This window comes from Epinephelus lanceolatus, chromosome 8 (assembly GCF_041903045.1).
Source record: "Epinephelus lanceolatus isolate andai-2023 chromosome 8, ASM4190304v1, whole genome shotgun sequence".
Taxonomy (NCBI): Eukaryota; Metazoa; Chordata; class Actinopteri; order Perciformes; family Serranidae; genus Epinephelus; species Epinephelus lanceolatus.
The window spans coordinates 5,680,634-5,694,573 of NC_135741.1; the positions used below are offsets into that span (position 1 = coordinate 5,680,634).

At 41.9% G+C, this 13,940-nt stretch overlaps 1 pseudogene across 1 annotated transcript; it reads left to right on the plus strand.

The window, feature by feature from the left end:
* The first annotated feature begins 9,049 nt into the window (after positions 1-9,049).
* On the plus strand, positions 9,050-11,510 carry LOC144464209 (E3 SUMO-protein ligase ZBED1-like; annotated as a pseudogene). Its single transcript, XR_013491979.1, has 2 exons — positions 9,050-9,270; positions 9,717-11,510. The product of XR_013491979.1 is annotated as an E3 SUMO-protein ligase ZBED1-like (transcript).
* Positions 11,511-13,940: the final 2,430 nt, after the last annotated feature.

Consider the following 13,940-nt stretch of genomic DNA (forward strand, 5'->3'; position numbering starts at 1 on the left):
AGGAAATGTACAGTTTCTGCACATTAAATGCATTCAGTCAATTTTCAAAATAAACGTAGGTCAAAAAATTTGTTTTAAGGTTTTCGTTCTTTTTGATTTTGGAAAAAAACATCATGGTTTTGCGTAAAATAAAGCCCTGTTTCCTCCGAGGAGTACGGTATAGTTCAGTTCGGTATGTCGTTTTTTCAGTTTCCAAAGTGAAAAGTTGTGGATGGTACCAATGGAACCGTTCCGTACCGTCCCCATGTTTGGTCCCCCCTCTGTTGGGGTACCTAGCACACAGATCTGGTACTAAAAGGTGGAGCTGTGAACACTGCAGTCTGATTGGTCAGTAGAGGACGGTCACTCTGCTCAGGGCTGAGTTGTGTCTGGTTTTGAGGCTCATGTAACCACTGTTCATACTGTGGAGAGTTTTATTAGTAAACTGTAACTATAAAATGAAAGGATGTTTTGCTGCCTCTCACAGCAGCTGGAGTCTGAGAAAAAATAACTTCATTCACTGGGCCGATTGCCGGTGACTTTTAAGGTGGAACGTTAACTTGTAATGTTACTCAATGCTTGAGTTGATGACGTGAATCCATCAGCACACCTTAAATTTCACTGTGACAACTTTGACCTTTCCATTAGTTTTTATTTTCTCTCTTGGCTGACAGACACTTTTAGTAATGAGTGGGTCTTTAAGAGTTTATATATATTAATTTTGACAGCCTTATGTAAACTGCATATATTCTAATCCACACTTGGAGAAAAAATAAGCATAGTGGAACATTGTTCCTGTGGGCTCCGGCCGACTGAGCTTGCCTGAGAAGGACTCAATGCACAAACCTGCTATTGTTAAATATCCATTGAGAGAGACTCTCACTGAAAATGTCAGCGTGCAGCCTCGTTCTGTGGATGATAAATGAGGTGAGGCTTCTCTCTGTGTCGCAAGTGAAGAGGAAATGCAGTGGATGGTTGACAGAGCAGTGAGTGGTAATAACTCCGCCCACATTTAAGAGTACTGTTTGCAGTGGAAACGTTAAACAGACCTAAGGTGTAGATACCATGTCTGCAGGGTTACTTTTGGTTCCAAAGGTACCATACCAAAAGTGTTTGGTGGAAACAAGGCTTAAGTGTGTTTGTCATACTAGCACACTAGTTGCTTTGACCCATCCACCCTATGCAGACTTTTTCTCTTATGGCAGTTGCCCATAGCCTCAAAAACTGCTGCAGCCAGGTTCATCTCATACTGCTGCTAAGGGAGCCTCTGTGTGTCGATGTCCAACGCAGAGGGCCGCTGACCAAGATTTGGTCAGCTGTTGTGAAGAGATGGGAGTGAGACCAGGCTGGTGGATGGGTCCAACAAGTACAGGACTTTGACCCAGGAGGCCGGTGTTCATGTCCCATGTGAAACTTAATGTCAGCGTTGAGTTACTTTAGGCGTGTCAACCACGATCTTTTCCTGACCCTAACCAAGTAGTTTTGCTCCACTGAACCCAGCTGGCAGCCCCCTCTACATCAACATACAATGCAAAAGGATTCTGCCCAAGCGTCAAAATATGACAAGTATGGAGTTGTTTGTTTGGGAGAGATGCTGTTGAAAGTTTGATGGCATTTAGCTCTTGTTCCTGTGGAGGTTAAATGCACTCACCATAATGTGCTTTGGACAGAAGTGTCTGCCGAATAAATGTAATTTAGTTGGAAAAAATTATCCAAGGCTGTTTTTTTTTTTTCCTTTCAAAAATCCATTTATTTAAGACTCTACATTACTGCTTTATTTGCATAAATAGGCCAGACACACTTTCTTTTCATTATGAAATGATATTTTTGGACACTCCATGTGAGGGACATTTGTGTGCAGGGAGTTTTAACAGACTCTAACTGTACCATGGAGGCACAGAGTTGTTGGTTTGAATCCAGCACCTTCATTATGCGACTCCCATGTTTTCTGTCACTCTCCACTGACAGTTACCAAGCAATTCAAGATATAAAAAATCATTATTTTAGAGACGGCGGTGGACTGGTGCAGATGTTTTAAGAGTCGCTCTGAAGCTCGGAGCCTGTCTGTATTCACCAGCGTGTATCACAGCAGCGGCGGCACTGATCTGAGACCTCTAATTAGCTCCCTGCGCTCTCAAACTCATAATGACCCTCATTTGTCAGGGAATGTGCAGCTTGTGAGCGATACAACGACAGAGTGTGAGTTAAGGTGAAGCTGAAAGAAGAAAGCGGCGACTCTCAGGAGGACACAGTGAATTTTCACTCCCTGCTCTGATGAGGGCGCTATAATTAATGGCCAAAGTTTTATTCAAACATATCTTAAACACAACAGGTCTGATCGGGCAGCGATGACGCATTTTACCTCCGAGGTTAAAATGTTGAGGTGTTCAAATTTAACAGTCCAGTGCAGAAGCAGAAACTCATTAATCTTGGAAAATGACCCCAGAAACATGTTTCTGCTTTTCAGAAAAAGCTGCAAAATGTATTGTCAGACAGAGGCTAATGGTGCTGAATGAATAACAATAACGTTTTCACAGCTTTCTAATGACTGCACCAATTGTTTAGACCCAGTAAAAGTAAGTTAGGATCAAAATTGACCAATTTTCCTGCTCAAACAAGCCGCCAGAGGAGTCAAACATATGCAGCTGCTTTGTGAAGTATAATATATGGTTCTGATATTTGGTCCTATGTCTATAAACAGTCTGTACAGAGCCTGGAAGGTAATGGAGGTATTGCTTTTGATCATTTGTGCACATCTGTTACTACAAGTGTTTTTATTTATTTTTTTAATTACGATATGGTAATTTGTACGCTCTGCATGATCTGCATCTTGCAGCTACTTTAGAGCAGCGGTTCCCAACTGGTGGGTCATGGTCCAAAAGTGAGTTGCAGGTCCATTCTGAATGGACCACAAGTGACTCGCAAAGGTGTCAAGTTTGTAAAAAAACACACTTTATTTTGAAGTACAGTAAATTTCCAGCACGGAGCTTTTATTTTGAAGTGCCATTTCCTGCTGTAGAGTGAGTGACTAACAGACGACAAGGCCAAATGCAAGTATGAAGCTGAATATCTTGTGTGGAGTGCTTCACTAGCAACAGTTTATAGTGACTTTCCCAAAGTAGGTTTCTGTTAATTTTGTTAATGATGGTTCTCAGACAAATAATCAATTAATAAAAGAAAATAATTATGCGTTTTTCTTGGGGAAAAGGTCATTGATTAAAGGTATATTTGGTGTGATCATAGACCAAGGCTCCTGTCCAGGGGCACGGCTGTGGCTCAGAGGTAGAGCGGGTCGTCGATTCCTGGCTCCTCCAGTCCGCATATCGAGGGCAAGATACTGAACCCCAAATTGCTCCCGATGGCTGAGTTGCAGATGGCACCTTGTATGGTAACCTCAGCCACCAGTATGTGACTGTGTGTGTGAATGGGTGAATGTGATGCGGTCAGAAGACTAGAAAGCGCTATACAGGTTCTGTCCATTTACCATTTGCTTGAAAAACATCTTGACTGTGTCACCTAATGATGACCTTACATCACTGGCAGAAGCTCTGTCTCTTAAATGGCTCCTGTGGGTACATATTCCCAAATGAATTGATGAATACCCAAATTACAATTGTTGGGGGTCATTAACATGGTTTGGCGGTCCACCACACTGAGGCAGCCCATCCTCATTCCCAGGGCTTCAAATACATCAGCTTGTTCAGTGGCAGTGAGACTCTGGATCTGACACAAAAGCCACTGTTTGGTGTGCGTATGAGACGTACGGGGCTTTCAACTGACTCTAGTGTAAACGCATCTGCAGCAGTGAGGTAGTATATAGATCGTGATAGTCCAGGTAGGGTGGAGGGGCTGGGTGGTGGTTGGGTCAAACAAACACAGAACTTTCACCCAGGAGATTGGTGTTTGTGTCCCATAAGAAACCAAAAGTCAAAGCTGGGTTTTCTTTTAACTAATGCAACATGACACGTAACATACCTCACATATGTCACATGTCATAAGTCACACACCTCTCGTGAAATAGCCGTTAACTTACTTAAATGTACGTAACAAACATTATTTTAACCCAAACCGTGATCTTTTATCTAAATCAAGACAAGTAGTGTGGTTGCCAAAACTCAGTCATTTTGGTGACGGAATCTACATTTCCTATGAATGTAAGAGTTTATTTTGAAAAGACATTATGCTTGTAATGAGGAGAAATTGACGTGACATCCCTGAGCATCCAAAACGGATGCTTGGGAGGTACCTAGAGGATCATAGTTTGAAGCTTTGGGCCACCGACCAAGATGCTGTATTTGAAGAATTGGGAATAAGAATGTGTTGACTTAGCGTGTGGTGAATTAGGAGCTGTTAGAAGTGTTGCCTGGTAACCACAGTATCTTTATGTCTTATGCAGATTTTGGTAAATATTTCGGACATTTCTTTCAGTTGTGTAACAATTTGTTTTTGTTTTCCTCTCTTCAAATGTATTGACGCTTTTACAGTCCAGAGATATGTTTAGTCTGAGGGGGGATCTACCGCTGGCAGGAGTGATTAGGAACTTTCTAAACAACTACAAGCTTGTATATTCATTTTAGGGTTGTTTGGGCTTTGTGGAAAACTTTGCATAAAACTTTTAATTCTACAGTTGTGGTAAGAATGTGACAGCTTTTTCTCTACAATGCAGAAACTCTGCTCTGTTTTTTCTAAAGTGTGTCAGAGTCGGAGCCGTGATGATCTGGGATCCCTAATTAGCTCCCCTTAGTCTCAAACTCATAATGGGCGTCATTTATCAGAAAAAAATATTCAGACAAATCTGTGTGTTTTTAATATATGCCGTAAAACAAAAACTGAGACACTTCCAGCTTTGAATTAAACAGCACTGAGGCGTTAAAAACCATCTGGGGGAGTCATTTTAGTCTCTGTTGTTCAGACCATTTAAATGTTTGAAGTATGTGGGTGTACAGATGTTCTAAATAGCTGCTATCCAATGAGAAGCTTCCTGGTGTGAAACGGAGAGGAAATTAAGGCTAAACTGTTTTTGAAATCACAGTTTAGTTAGAGCTTAGTGCTGACTCAGGGGGCACGGAGCTCAAAAACAATAGTATACTATCTTAAAACAGGGGTAGGCAGTTTCTTTTGGATTCACTGTGCAAAAATCCCAAAATTAACTCAAAGCATTTTCAAGTGGTCTGAGAGGGACTCCTGCACCTCCTCTTGGTTCTGTTCTCAGGCTTTAAAAAGAACTGTCAACACTGCAAAGCAACCCAAAAAAAGAAGATGGATTTATCAGCAAAGAGGGTCTCAAATACCCCCTTTTCTATCAAAATTAGCTCGTGTATGCAGGTTTTTCAAATGCGAGAAAACCCACTAAAAATAATATATATATATATATAAATAAACATAATAGACTCCTCTCCCATTGCTAATAGACTAGAGCCATGCACACAGCTCTGCAGCATGCCTTCCTGATTTTATTTATTTATTTTTCTTTTATTTATGTTTTTTTACTAGTGTGTCAGGTTTGATGTCACGGCCAGCTGGAAAAAATGTAGCATGTGGGCCAGTGAAAATGTTACGGTGGTTACTTTATTTATATCTGTCAACTTATTAAGTCTCTTTAAAACTTGGTGCAAACTAATTAAGAACAATGTTTGGGCACTGCTTGGGTGGAGATGGACAATATTTTGTGGTGGCATGTCATTGCATCTCTCTCGTCAAGGGACTAAAATTGGTGCGTTCACATGGGTGCTGTGTTTCCATCAATGCCAACTGGAGTCAGAACCAATAAATACCTGTGACTATTACAGAGTCATTTGACTCGCATATGGATGCCAATTGTAACCTCTCCCATTACATTACAAAGCCAGATGTTAGTTGGTGTTAGCGGGTTTTTTGTACGTGGAAAAGTGGCTAAAGAGAGTCTGATAATAAATCAATTAAAAAGTGTGAAGCATGTCAGAGATGGATAGAAAATGATGCTAACAGCTTCCTACAGCATAGGTACTACATGCACCTCCCCAGAAATGTAACTAGGCAACGCGGCGACACAGACCTCCTGTCTGTTTCTGTCAGCTGAAACCATTTCCCTCAGTGGAAACAAAGCTTTTATTTACTTTTATTTAACAGCTGAGAAACAATAAATTGTGAAGACAATTAAAGCCTCCACAAAATAGCATGTCTTGTGTGTGATTTATCCTGGCTTCATATGAGCAGAGGGAATTTCCACTTGTCGCTAGGCTAATTTATACAATGTAAAATGCCATGGGCTTGTGCTAATAATGTTAGCATGTTGTACAGTATTCATAAAATGTGTTTAGTATAAGACAGTTGTTTTGTCGGTGAACCTTGTGAGTTGTAATGGAGCTGAATTTTGTAACGTTACCTTTGTTACATGTTGCTGTTGTCCCTGGCTTCATATGAGAAGAGGAAAAGTCCGCTAGCCTCTAGGCTAATTTATACAATGTAAAATGCCATAGGCTTGTGCTAATAACATTAGCATGTTGTATTTGTGGGGAAAATGTGTCCAGATAAAGACAAGTGTTTGTCTGTGAATGCTGCGAGTTATAGTGAAGCTGATTTATGTTCTTGCGTTTGATATTGTCGCTATGTAGCCACGTTTAATGAGTGTTTTGAATCAACTAACTTTACAGCACTTCACAGAAACTTCCGCCGCCCACAAGTGTTTTGGAGGTAACTGCAGAGTGACACAGACACACCCACCACAAGTAGTATTGCTCACAACAACACAGGCCACATGTGTAGGCTACAGCATAGATCTGAAGCACAAGTTTGAATCCTGCTTAACAAGACCCCAAGGGTCATAGCTGCAGCTTCAAGTTCATGTTTATGTAGCTAACGTTAGCCAGAGCCCACCTTGCCAGGAGGAGAGTGGGTAGCAGCTCTGGAGACTGCGACTGAGTCAGCAGCCACTGCAACCAAACTCAACCCGCCCTGACTCCCTTCTAGATCAGCAAACTTTCTGTTGCTGCTGTTACACAGGTTAGACCCTGTGTTGTCACTGGCTGCAACATCAGCACTGGGGGGTTTGCGCTGACTAATTTCAAGTTGCGACAGCCACCAACTGAAGGTCCGTCTCCCGAGCTGCTGCACACTCCCCTCCTGGTGAAGCAGTCCACTGCAGCGGGGAGCAATAAGGAGGGACTGTGGGGTGGCTAGCTAGCTTACTGTTGTGTTGTTTGTGGGGTGTCAAACAGAGAACGAGAGAGCAGGCCAAGGAGGAACATGAGCGAATGTGTTGTTTGCAACTGTACAATGAAATAAGATTGTATAAATTAATCTAAGGGAAACACTGGGTTACTGTGTGAAGCACCAACATATGGCCATGGTCATCTGGTGGGAGGGGCTTAGGGCAGAGAGAGAAGAGCTGCAGGAGGAGGATTACTTTTCATGTCATGAGATAAAACTGTAGCATGTCACTCAAGTCTAAGATGATTTGAAATTTCAGATTCAGTCTGTGAATAAAGTTTTCATGATAGGATCAGACACGTTTTTCAGAGTCAGGCAGCTTTCTGTAACACAGCCTCTTGTCTTCATTGCAGGGCCTATCAGGGCTCTTCATGCAGCCTCACCCATTTGCCAAATCATGTTAATCTCCACACCAGGGCCAAACAGTGCCAGGACCCAAAACCCACTGCAGCTCTGACTGCTGCTGAGGTGGTTTGTGAGTGCAGCGATAGCTTCAGATTAACAGACTAGGCTCTATATCTTGTTCCACAGACATTTTGGATTGACCCCGGCTCAGATAAGCCCCGTTCTGCCGCGATGTGGAAACACGACGTCTGATTGGTTTATTGAGGGCAGTGAAGCGCAGAGCTGTAATTCACCAAAGAGTTTTAGTGCCTATTCTGCTCAGAGTTTATGGGATCTTTTCAATTAGTACGGTCACTGCTGTAAACAGACCAGTTGCTCCGTGTCTTGTCAGCTTTATGCAACACTGCCTCGTTACAATCAGACAAATGCACTTTAAAGGCTTTCATACTAAAAGAGAGGCAGCGTGAGAGGTTAGAGAGCTGCTGGTCCGGGACTGGCCGAGGAAGAGGAGACCATACTGAGAAATTAACCGTATTCCTTAACAGATGATGGTGATAAACTCTCAAAGAAACTCTTTTTTCTTAACAAATCATATGAAAAGAGTCAGAGACAGACGCAGAGAGGAGCCTTCTGCAAAGGTATGGTATAAAACAGACGCACCAGTCTTACAGGCAACAACCCAAGTCGTCAAATACTTTCACATCTAACCTGTTTGGTTTTTTAAAACAAACTCAGGTCCATTGGCACGGTTAGTACAGTTCGTTTGGGCAGGTGTGAACACAGCAATCACACTCAGGTGTGCACCAAAACAACCAGACCAAGACCTTCTTGAAGAGGTGGTCTCAGTCCGGTTACAAACGAACTCTGGTGCGGTTGGTTTGTGGTGAGAAGGTGTTCCGACCTGGATGTGAAGCAACTGCAGTCACATGACACATTGTTTGGGTTAAACATGAGCATGTTACAGTCCTGGAGGATTATTAATGTGCACCTCCTCCTGTACTGCCTTAATATGCACATTCAGCACATCCAATGCATCAAAACATTGTTTTCTAGTTGGAGCCGCGCCTCGTTTTCAAACTGTATGGTTTGACTAAAATGAACAATGACAGCAATATAGTCCACGATGAGCAGCGCTAAAATCAACCTGCGTAGTTGTCCCTCCATTGTGACATTAGAAAGTGTCACATTTATCTTGCAAGTGTACTCTTCTTCAACGTTTGCTTTACTTCCTGGATTTTTCCCACATGGAAATTCTGACCAATCAAGAGCAGCTTTCTCACACAAGGCATTTGATCTGGTCCGCTTGTAAATGCTGCCGTGAGAACACGAACCAACTCTAGGCAATTAAACAACTGTGGAACAACATGAGTCCCTGATTCGGACCAAAGGAGACGACTCTGAGTGTGACAGCAGCCTGAGACTGATTGAAAACGGGGGTCTCAATCTGCTTACAAATAGGGCTGGGACGACGCGTCGACGCAAAAAATACGTCGACGCAAAAACTGCACGTCGATGCGTCATCACTCAGAATCAAAAAATGGCGGCGGCCGCGGCATCGAGTAGCAGCGAGTCGGGGGAGAAGAAAAGATCTCGTAATAGGATGTCAAAAGTATGGGAGTACTTTACACCTAAAGGTAACGATTCGGTGGTCTGTGACCTGTGCAAAATAGAGATGGCATACCATAAAAGCACTACCGCGATGCACCAGCACCTTAAGAGGAGGCACCCGGGAGCTGCTTGTGTGGAGGAGAAGACACCGTAAGTTTTCAACTTTTTTTTCTTTCCTTGTTTGCAATGATTAACCCCGTCATTCATCCAAACCGCACCACGTGACTTGTGCATTCATCCAAACCGCACCACGTAACTTGTGCTCCAGCCTCGCACACACAGAACATGTGCCCACTTAAACACACACACACACACACACACCCCTCACACACTCGCCTCTTGCTGACACACTTTTTTTTTTAACTGACACAGACACACACTCCTCAAATACACGCTAAAGTTAGTTTTTTTTAATTTCTTTGTCTGTCTTTTTTTTTAAATACAACATTCATTGTTGTTTTCTAACTTTCAACTTTTAAGTTAATGTATTATTATTATTATTATTATTATTATTATACTTTATTGATATGGGTAGATCATTTAGAAATATATATTTTTATTAACCTGTGCACTGTGTTTGTGATTTATGTTTTCAGGGACAGGGATAAGCAGAAAAGTTTGGAGGACTACTATCAGACGAAAAAAAAACACACCCCCTGCACCCCCCAGGAGGCTGCTGCACTTACTGAGAGCATCCTTTCGATGATTGTAAAGGACATGAGGCCTCTTGCTATCATTGAGGGCGAGGGATTTAAAGAAATGCTCACCACTTTTAATCAAGGTTACAGTCTGCCGTCCAGGCGCCACTTCACTAGTATGATGGAGGAAAAGTATGAAACATCAGTGGAGAAACTACGGAACAAATTAAAGGCGGTGAATTCGAAAATCTCCCTAACCACCGATGCCTGGACCAGTATGGTCACAGAGGCATACTTGGGAGTAACGTGTCACTTCATCGACGAGAAATGGAATCTTGTCTCCTGCAACCTGACAACTCTGCCAGTTGACGAGCGGCACACGGCAGAAAATATTGCCTCCTGGGTGGAGAAGGTGGCAGAAAAATTCCACATTTCATTAAACAACGTTCTTGCAATTGTGCATGATAATGCAAGTAATGTGGTCGCAGCTCTCCGCATCCTTGAAGAGAAGTTTGGAGTTGCATCCTACCGGTGTGCTGGGCACACGTTGCAGCTGGTTGTAAACCATGCAATGAAGGACCCCACGATTGATAGAACACTATCAGCAGCACGTGGCCTTGTGAAGCACATCAAGAAAAGTGAGCCAGCTAGCACTAAACTCAAGCAGAAACAACAACAAAGCATAAACTGATCCAGGATGTAGCTGTCAGATGGAACAGTTCATACTACATGGTTGAACGTTTATTAGAACAGCGGTGGCCAGTGGTTGCCACACTGTCAGACCCAGAAGTCACACACCGTGGGAAACATTACCTGGATCTGAAAAATGATCAGTGGGTTCTTCCGAGTGAGCTGAAGGAGGTGCTCCAGCCTTATGAGCAAGCAACTGTTTTCCTAAGTGGGCAATCATATGTTACAGCTTCTGTTCTCCCACCCCTGCTGAAAGGTCTACTGAAATCCACCCGCAACAGATCCTTTGATTCTGCTGCCGTGAACCTTTTCCAGAGCCATGCAGAAGAGGAAATTCTTTCAAGGTGGCACCCGCTGGTATCTGCATTTCAAGAGGATGGAAAAAATGTGTCACTCCTTGCTGCAGCCCTTGATCCACGTTTCAGAAAATTGAAGTTCCTTTCTCAAGAGGATGCTCTGAAACTCCAAGCAAAAGTTCAGAGTGTTGCACTTGACCTGAAAAGGGAGCAGAGAGCACTCCAGCAGGCAGCAGTGGGGCAGCAGGAGGGGGAAGCCTCAGCGACTCCACCACCAAAGAGGAGGTATGTGTTGGACACTTTGTTGGGCTCGGATTCTGAGGACGAAGACAGCAATGAGGCACCAGACCACCAGGATGATGAGGACACAGTGAAGAAGGAAGCACTGATGTATTTTGGGGAAAACCCCATCCCAAGGGACAGTGACCCCCTTCAATGATGGAGGGCTAATGAAGCAAGATTCCCCACACTGGCTGCTTTAGCAAAATCCTACTTAGCTGTACCAGCAACATCCACGCCATCTGAAAGGCTTTTTTCAGTGGCTGGACATATTGTCAACAAAAAAAGGGCAAGCCTGACAGCTGAGCATGTTGAGATGCTAACATTCCTCCACTCCAATACATGACTACAACACAGACACACACACACCAGAGCAGACACACACGCACGGAGTGAGAGTGGTGGTGGAAAGAAAGAGGGAAAGATAAAGGAGAGCAGCAGAGCAGCACAAGTGCTCTTGCAGGAACACACACACACACACACACAACTGCTGTTATTTTTTATTTATTTTATGTTTATATTTTGATTCAGATTGTGTTTTTTGCACAACAGTTTTATTTATTGAAAGAAATTTTTATTTATTTTATTATTCTTTGTAAAGTCTTGGGAGCTCCAGTAACAACTAAAAGTTAAACTACTGTTCACTTAACTGTAATAGGCCTAATACTTGAATTTATTTGTTATTTATTTCACAGATTTAAATGATTAGGCTAAGTTGCTGCTATCACACATTGTGTTGTTTTGTAAATTGCAGCTGTCACCGCTGCTGTTATTTTTTATTTATTTTATGTTGATAAGATTTTGGTTCAGATTGTTTTTTTGTGCAGTTTTATTTATTGAAAGAAAGTTTTATTTTATTATTTTTTTATTATAGGATTCCATTGCACTACAACTGTGTGCACTTTATTGTTGTATTGTTCAATACAATTCATTTTTGAACTTGATAATAAAAATATATTGGAAAGAAGAAATTTGTGTTTTATTCATGGAAATAAATTAGCATTAATTGCTATATAGGTCAAATTATGGGGAGATAATCGATAATCGAATCGAAATCGAATCGAATCGGATTTAAAAATGAATCGTTAGATTAATCGATGCATCGAAAAACTATTTTCTAGATTTATCTATTGCAAAAATAATCGTTTAACCCAGCCCTACTTACAAAGGGACTCTGCTGCGGTTTGTTTCTGTCCGCAGTCTCATGATTGATCTTGATAAAAGCCTCGTATATAACCTATTTATGTTAATGAATACATGTAACCATGGTAACACATATGCACATCACTGAGGGTATTTTCCCTGATTAAACAGCTGTTAAAATGGACATCATTGTATCTGACTCTCTCTTGTATCTGTACTTTGTCTGTTCATTGGGTTCATTAAAAGGTGTGTGAGAGTGATCCCACAGTATGAAGCCTCGAATCATTACTGTACAAGACGCCTTCTTTTCATCCTGTCTCTATTTTATTCACTATTCAGAACATGCGATTGATTTACAGTCTAATAACAGCCTCCTAATAATGCTAACAATCAGTTATTTCTCTATGAGGTCTGTGTGAAACCAAATAACATAAATATAAACTCTTTCAGATCACTAAAGTGCTGCTGCATGAACGTCTGAATCTGTTTTTAAATCCTTGTGCACTCATGTGAGCTAGCTAAAGCTAAGTCACTGTGTGGAGACTAGTGGTGGGGAAAAATTGATACAGCACAGTATCGCGATATTTTTGTGTGGCAATATTGTATCGTCACTCAGTGCCAAGTATCGATTTTTTAATTATATATATGATTAATATTACAAATACAAACTTAGCTTTAGGTGATCTACTGGAATAATGTGATCAATTGCTTTTACAGTCCAATAGATACATTTGCTGCTGCAAAAAATGGCTGACACGAGATGAACAGACTGAAAACTTTATTAGATAAAACAGATGCTGACAAAGTTTTCCATTGGGGACAATATTTACAGTTGAAAAAAGGTAATAAATCGCAATATTTTTTTAAATCCTAACACTCGGCATATTGCAACATGTTTAAGTACCGTGATAATATATCGAGAATCCTCTGGTGATTCTGACCCCTAATTGCTCTGTTTTTTATACTAAACAAGCACAGAGGTGCAGGTAACGGCTTCTACTGACAAAGGAAACTGAGCTCTCCATATCTGCAAGAATACATGCATGCAGATCGAGAGGAACCCAGAGAGAGGGAAAAAACTGTGGTATAAACCTTCCAGTGAGAGAGCAGACTGTGTCTGAAGAGCCTGTATGGATCTGCACATGTGTGACTGTGAAGCAGGACAAAACCTCAGCAACGTTTTTATTTTGATAGAAAAAATAAAAAAAAAAGTCAGTGTGCCACTTTTTATGAAATCCTGCTGAATGCATTGTTTTACCGTCCCTTATCAACTAAGAGAGGGTCTCGATTTAAAGTCAATGCACAGCAGAGTTTAGCATTTAATGTCCTTCGGGAGATTCATTGTGCTGGAGCAGCTCAGAAAACAGTGCACAGGATGCAAAACATTCCCAGCTTTACAAGATTTATAGTAAAAATGAAGAGTCCCCACAGTGCCGGGGCCAAGACAGAAACCGATACTCAGCACGGGCAGCATATAATCCACCTTAATGTGAGTTTAACAACAGTCCTGTCATGTGCAGCAGAGTGCTGCTGCTGCTGCTGCTGCTGCAGACAGACGAATGTAAGTGGGAGAGATTTTAATGACAGGAGGAAAAAAAAAAAACTAAACCCCTGCAGGTCATAAATGTTTGCACAATTGTCCGTCTGCACGCTGAATGTCCTGAAAACATCGCGCTGGTGTCATGGTGTTAAAAGCGCTGTTAGTAATGATGCCTCACAATTAATTGGCTGATGATGAGGCTAGTTATGATGTAATCTCTCTGACTCTCTCTCC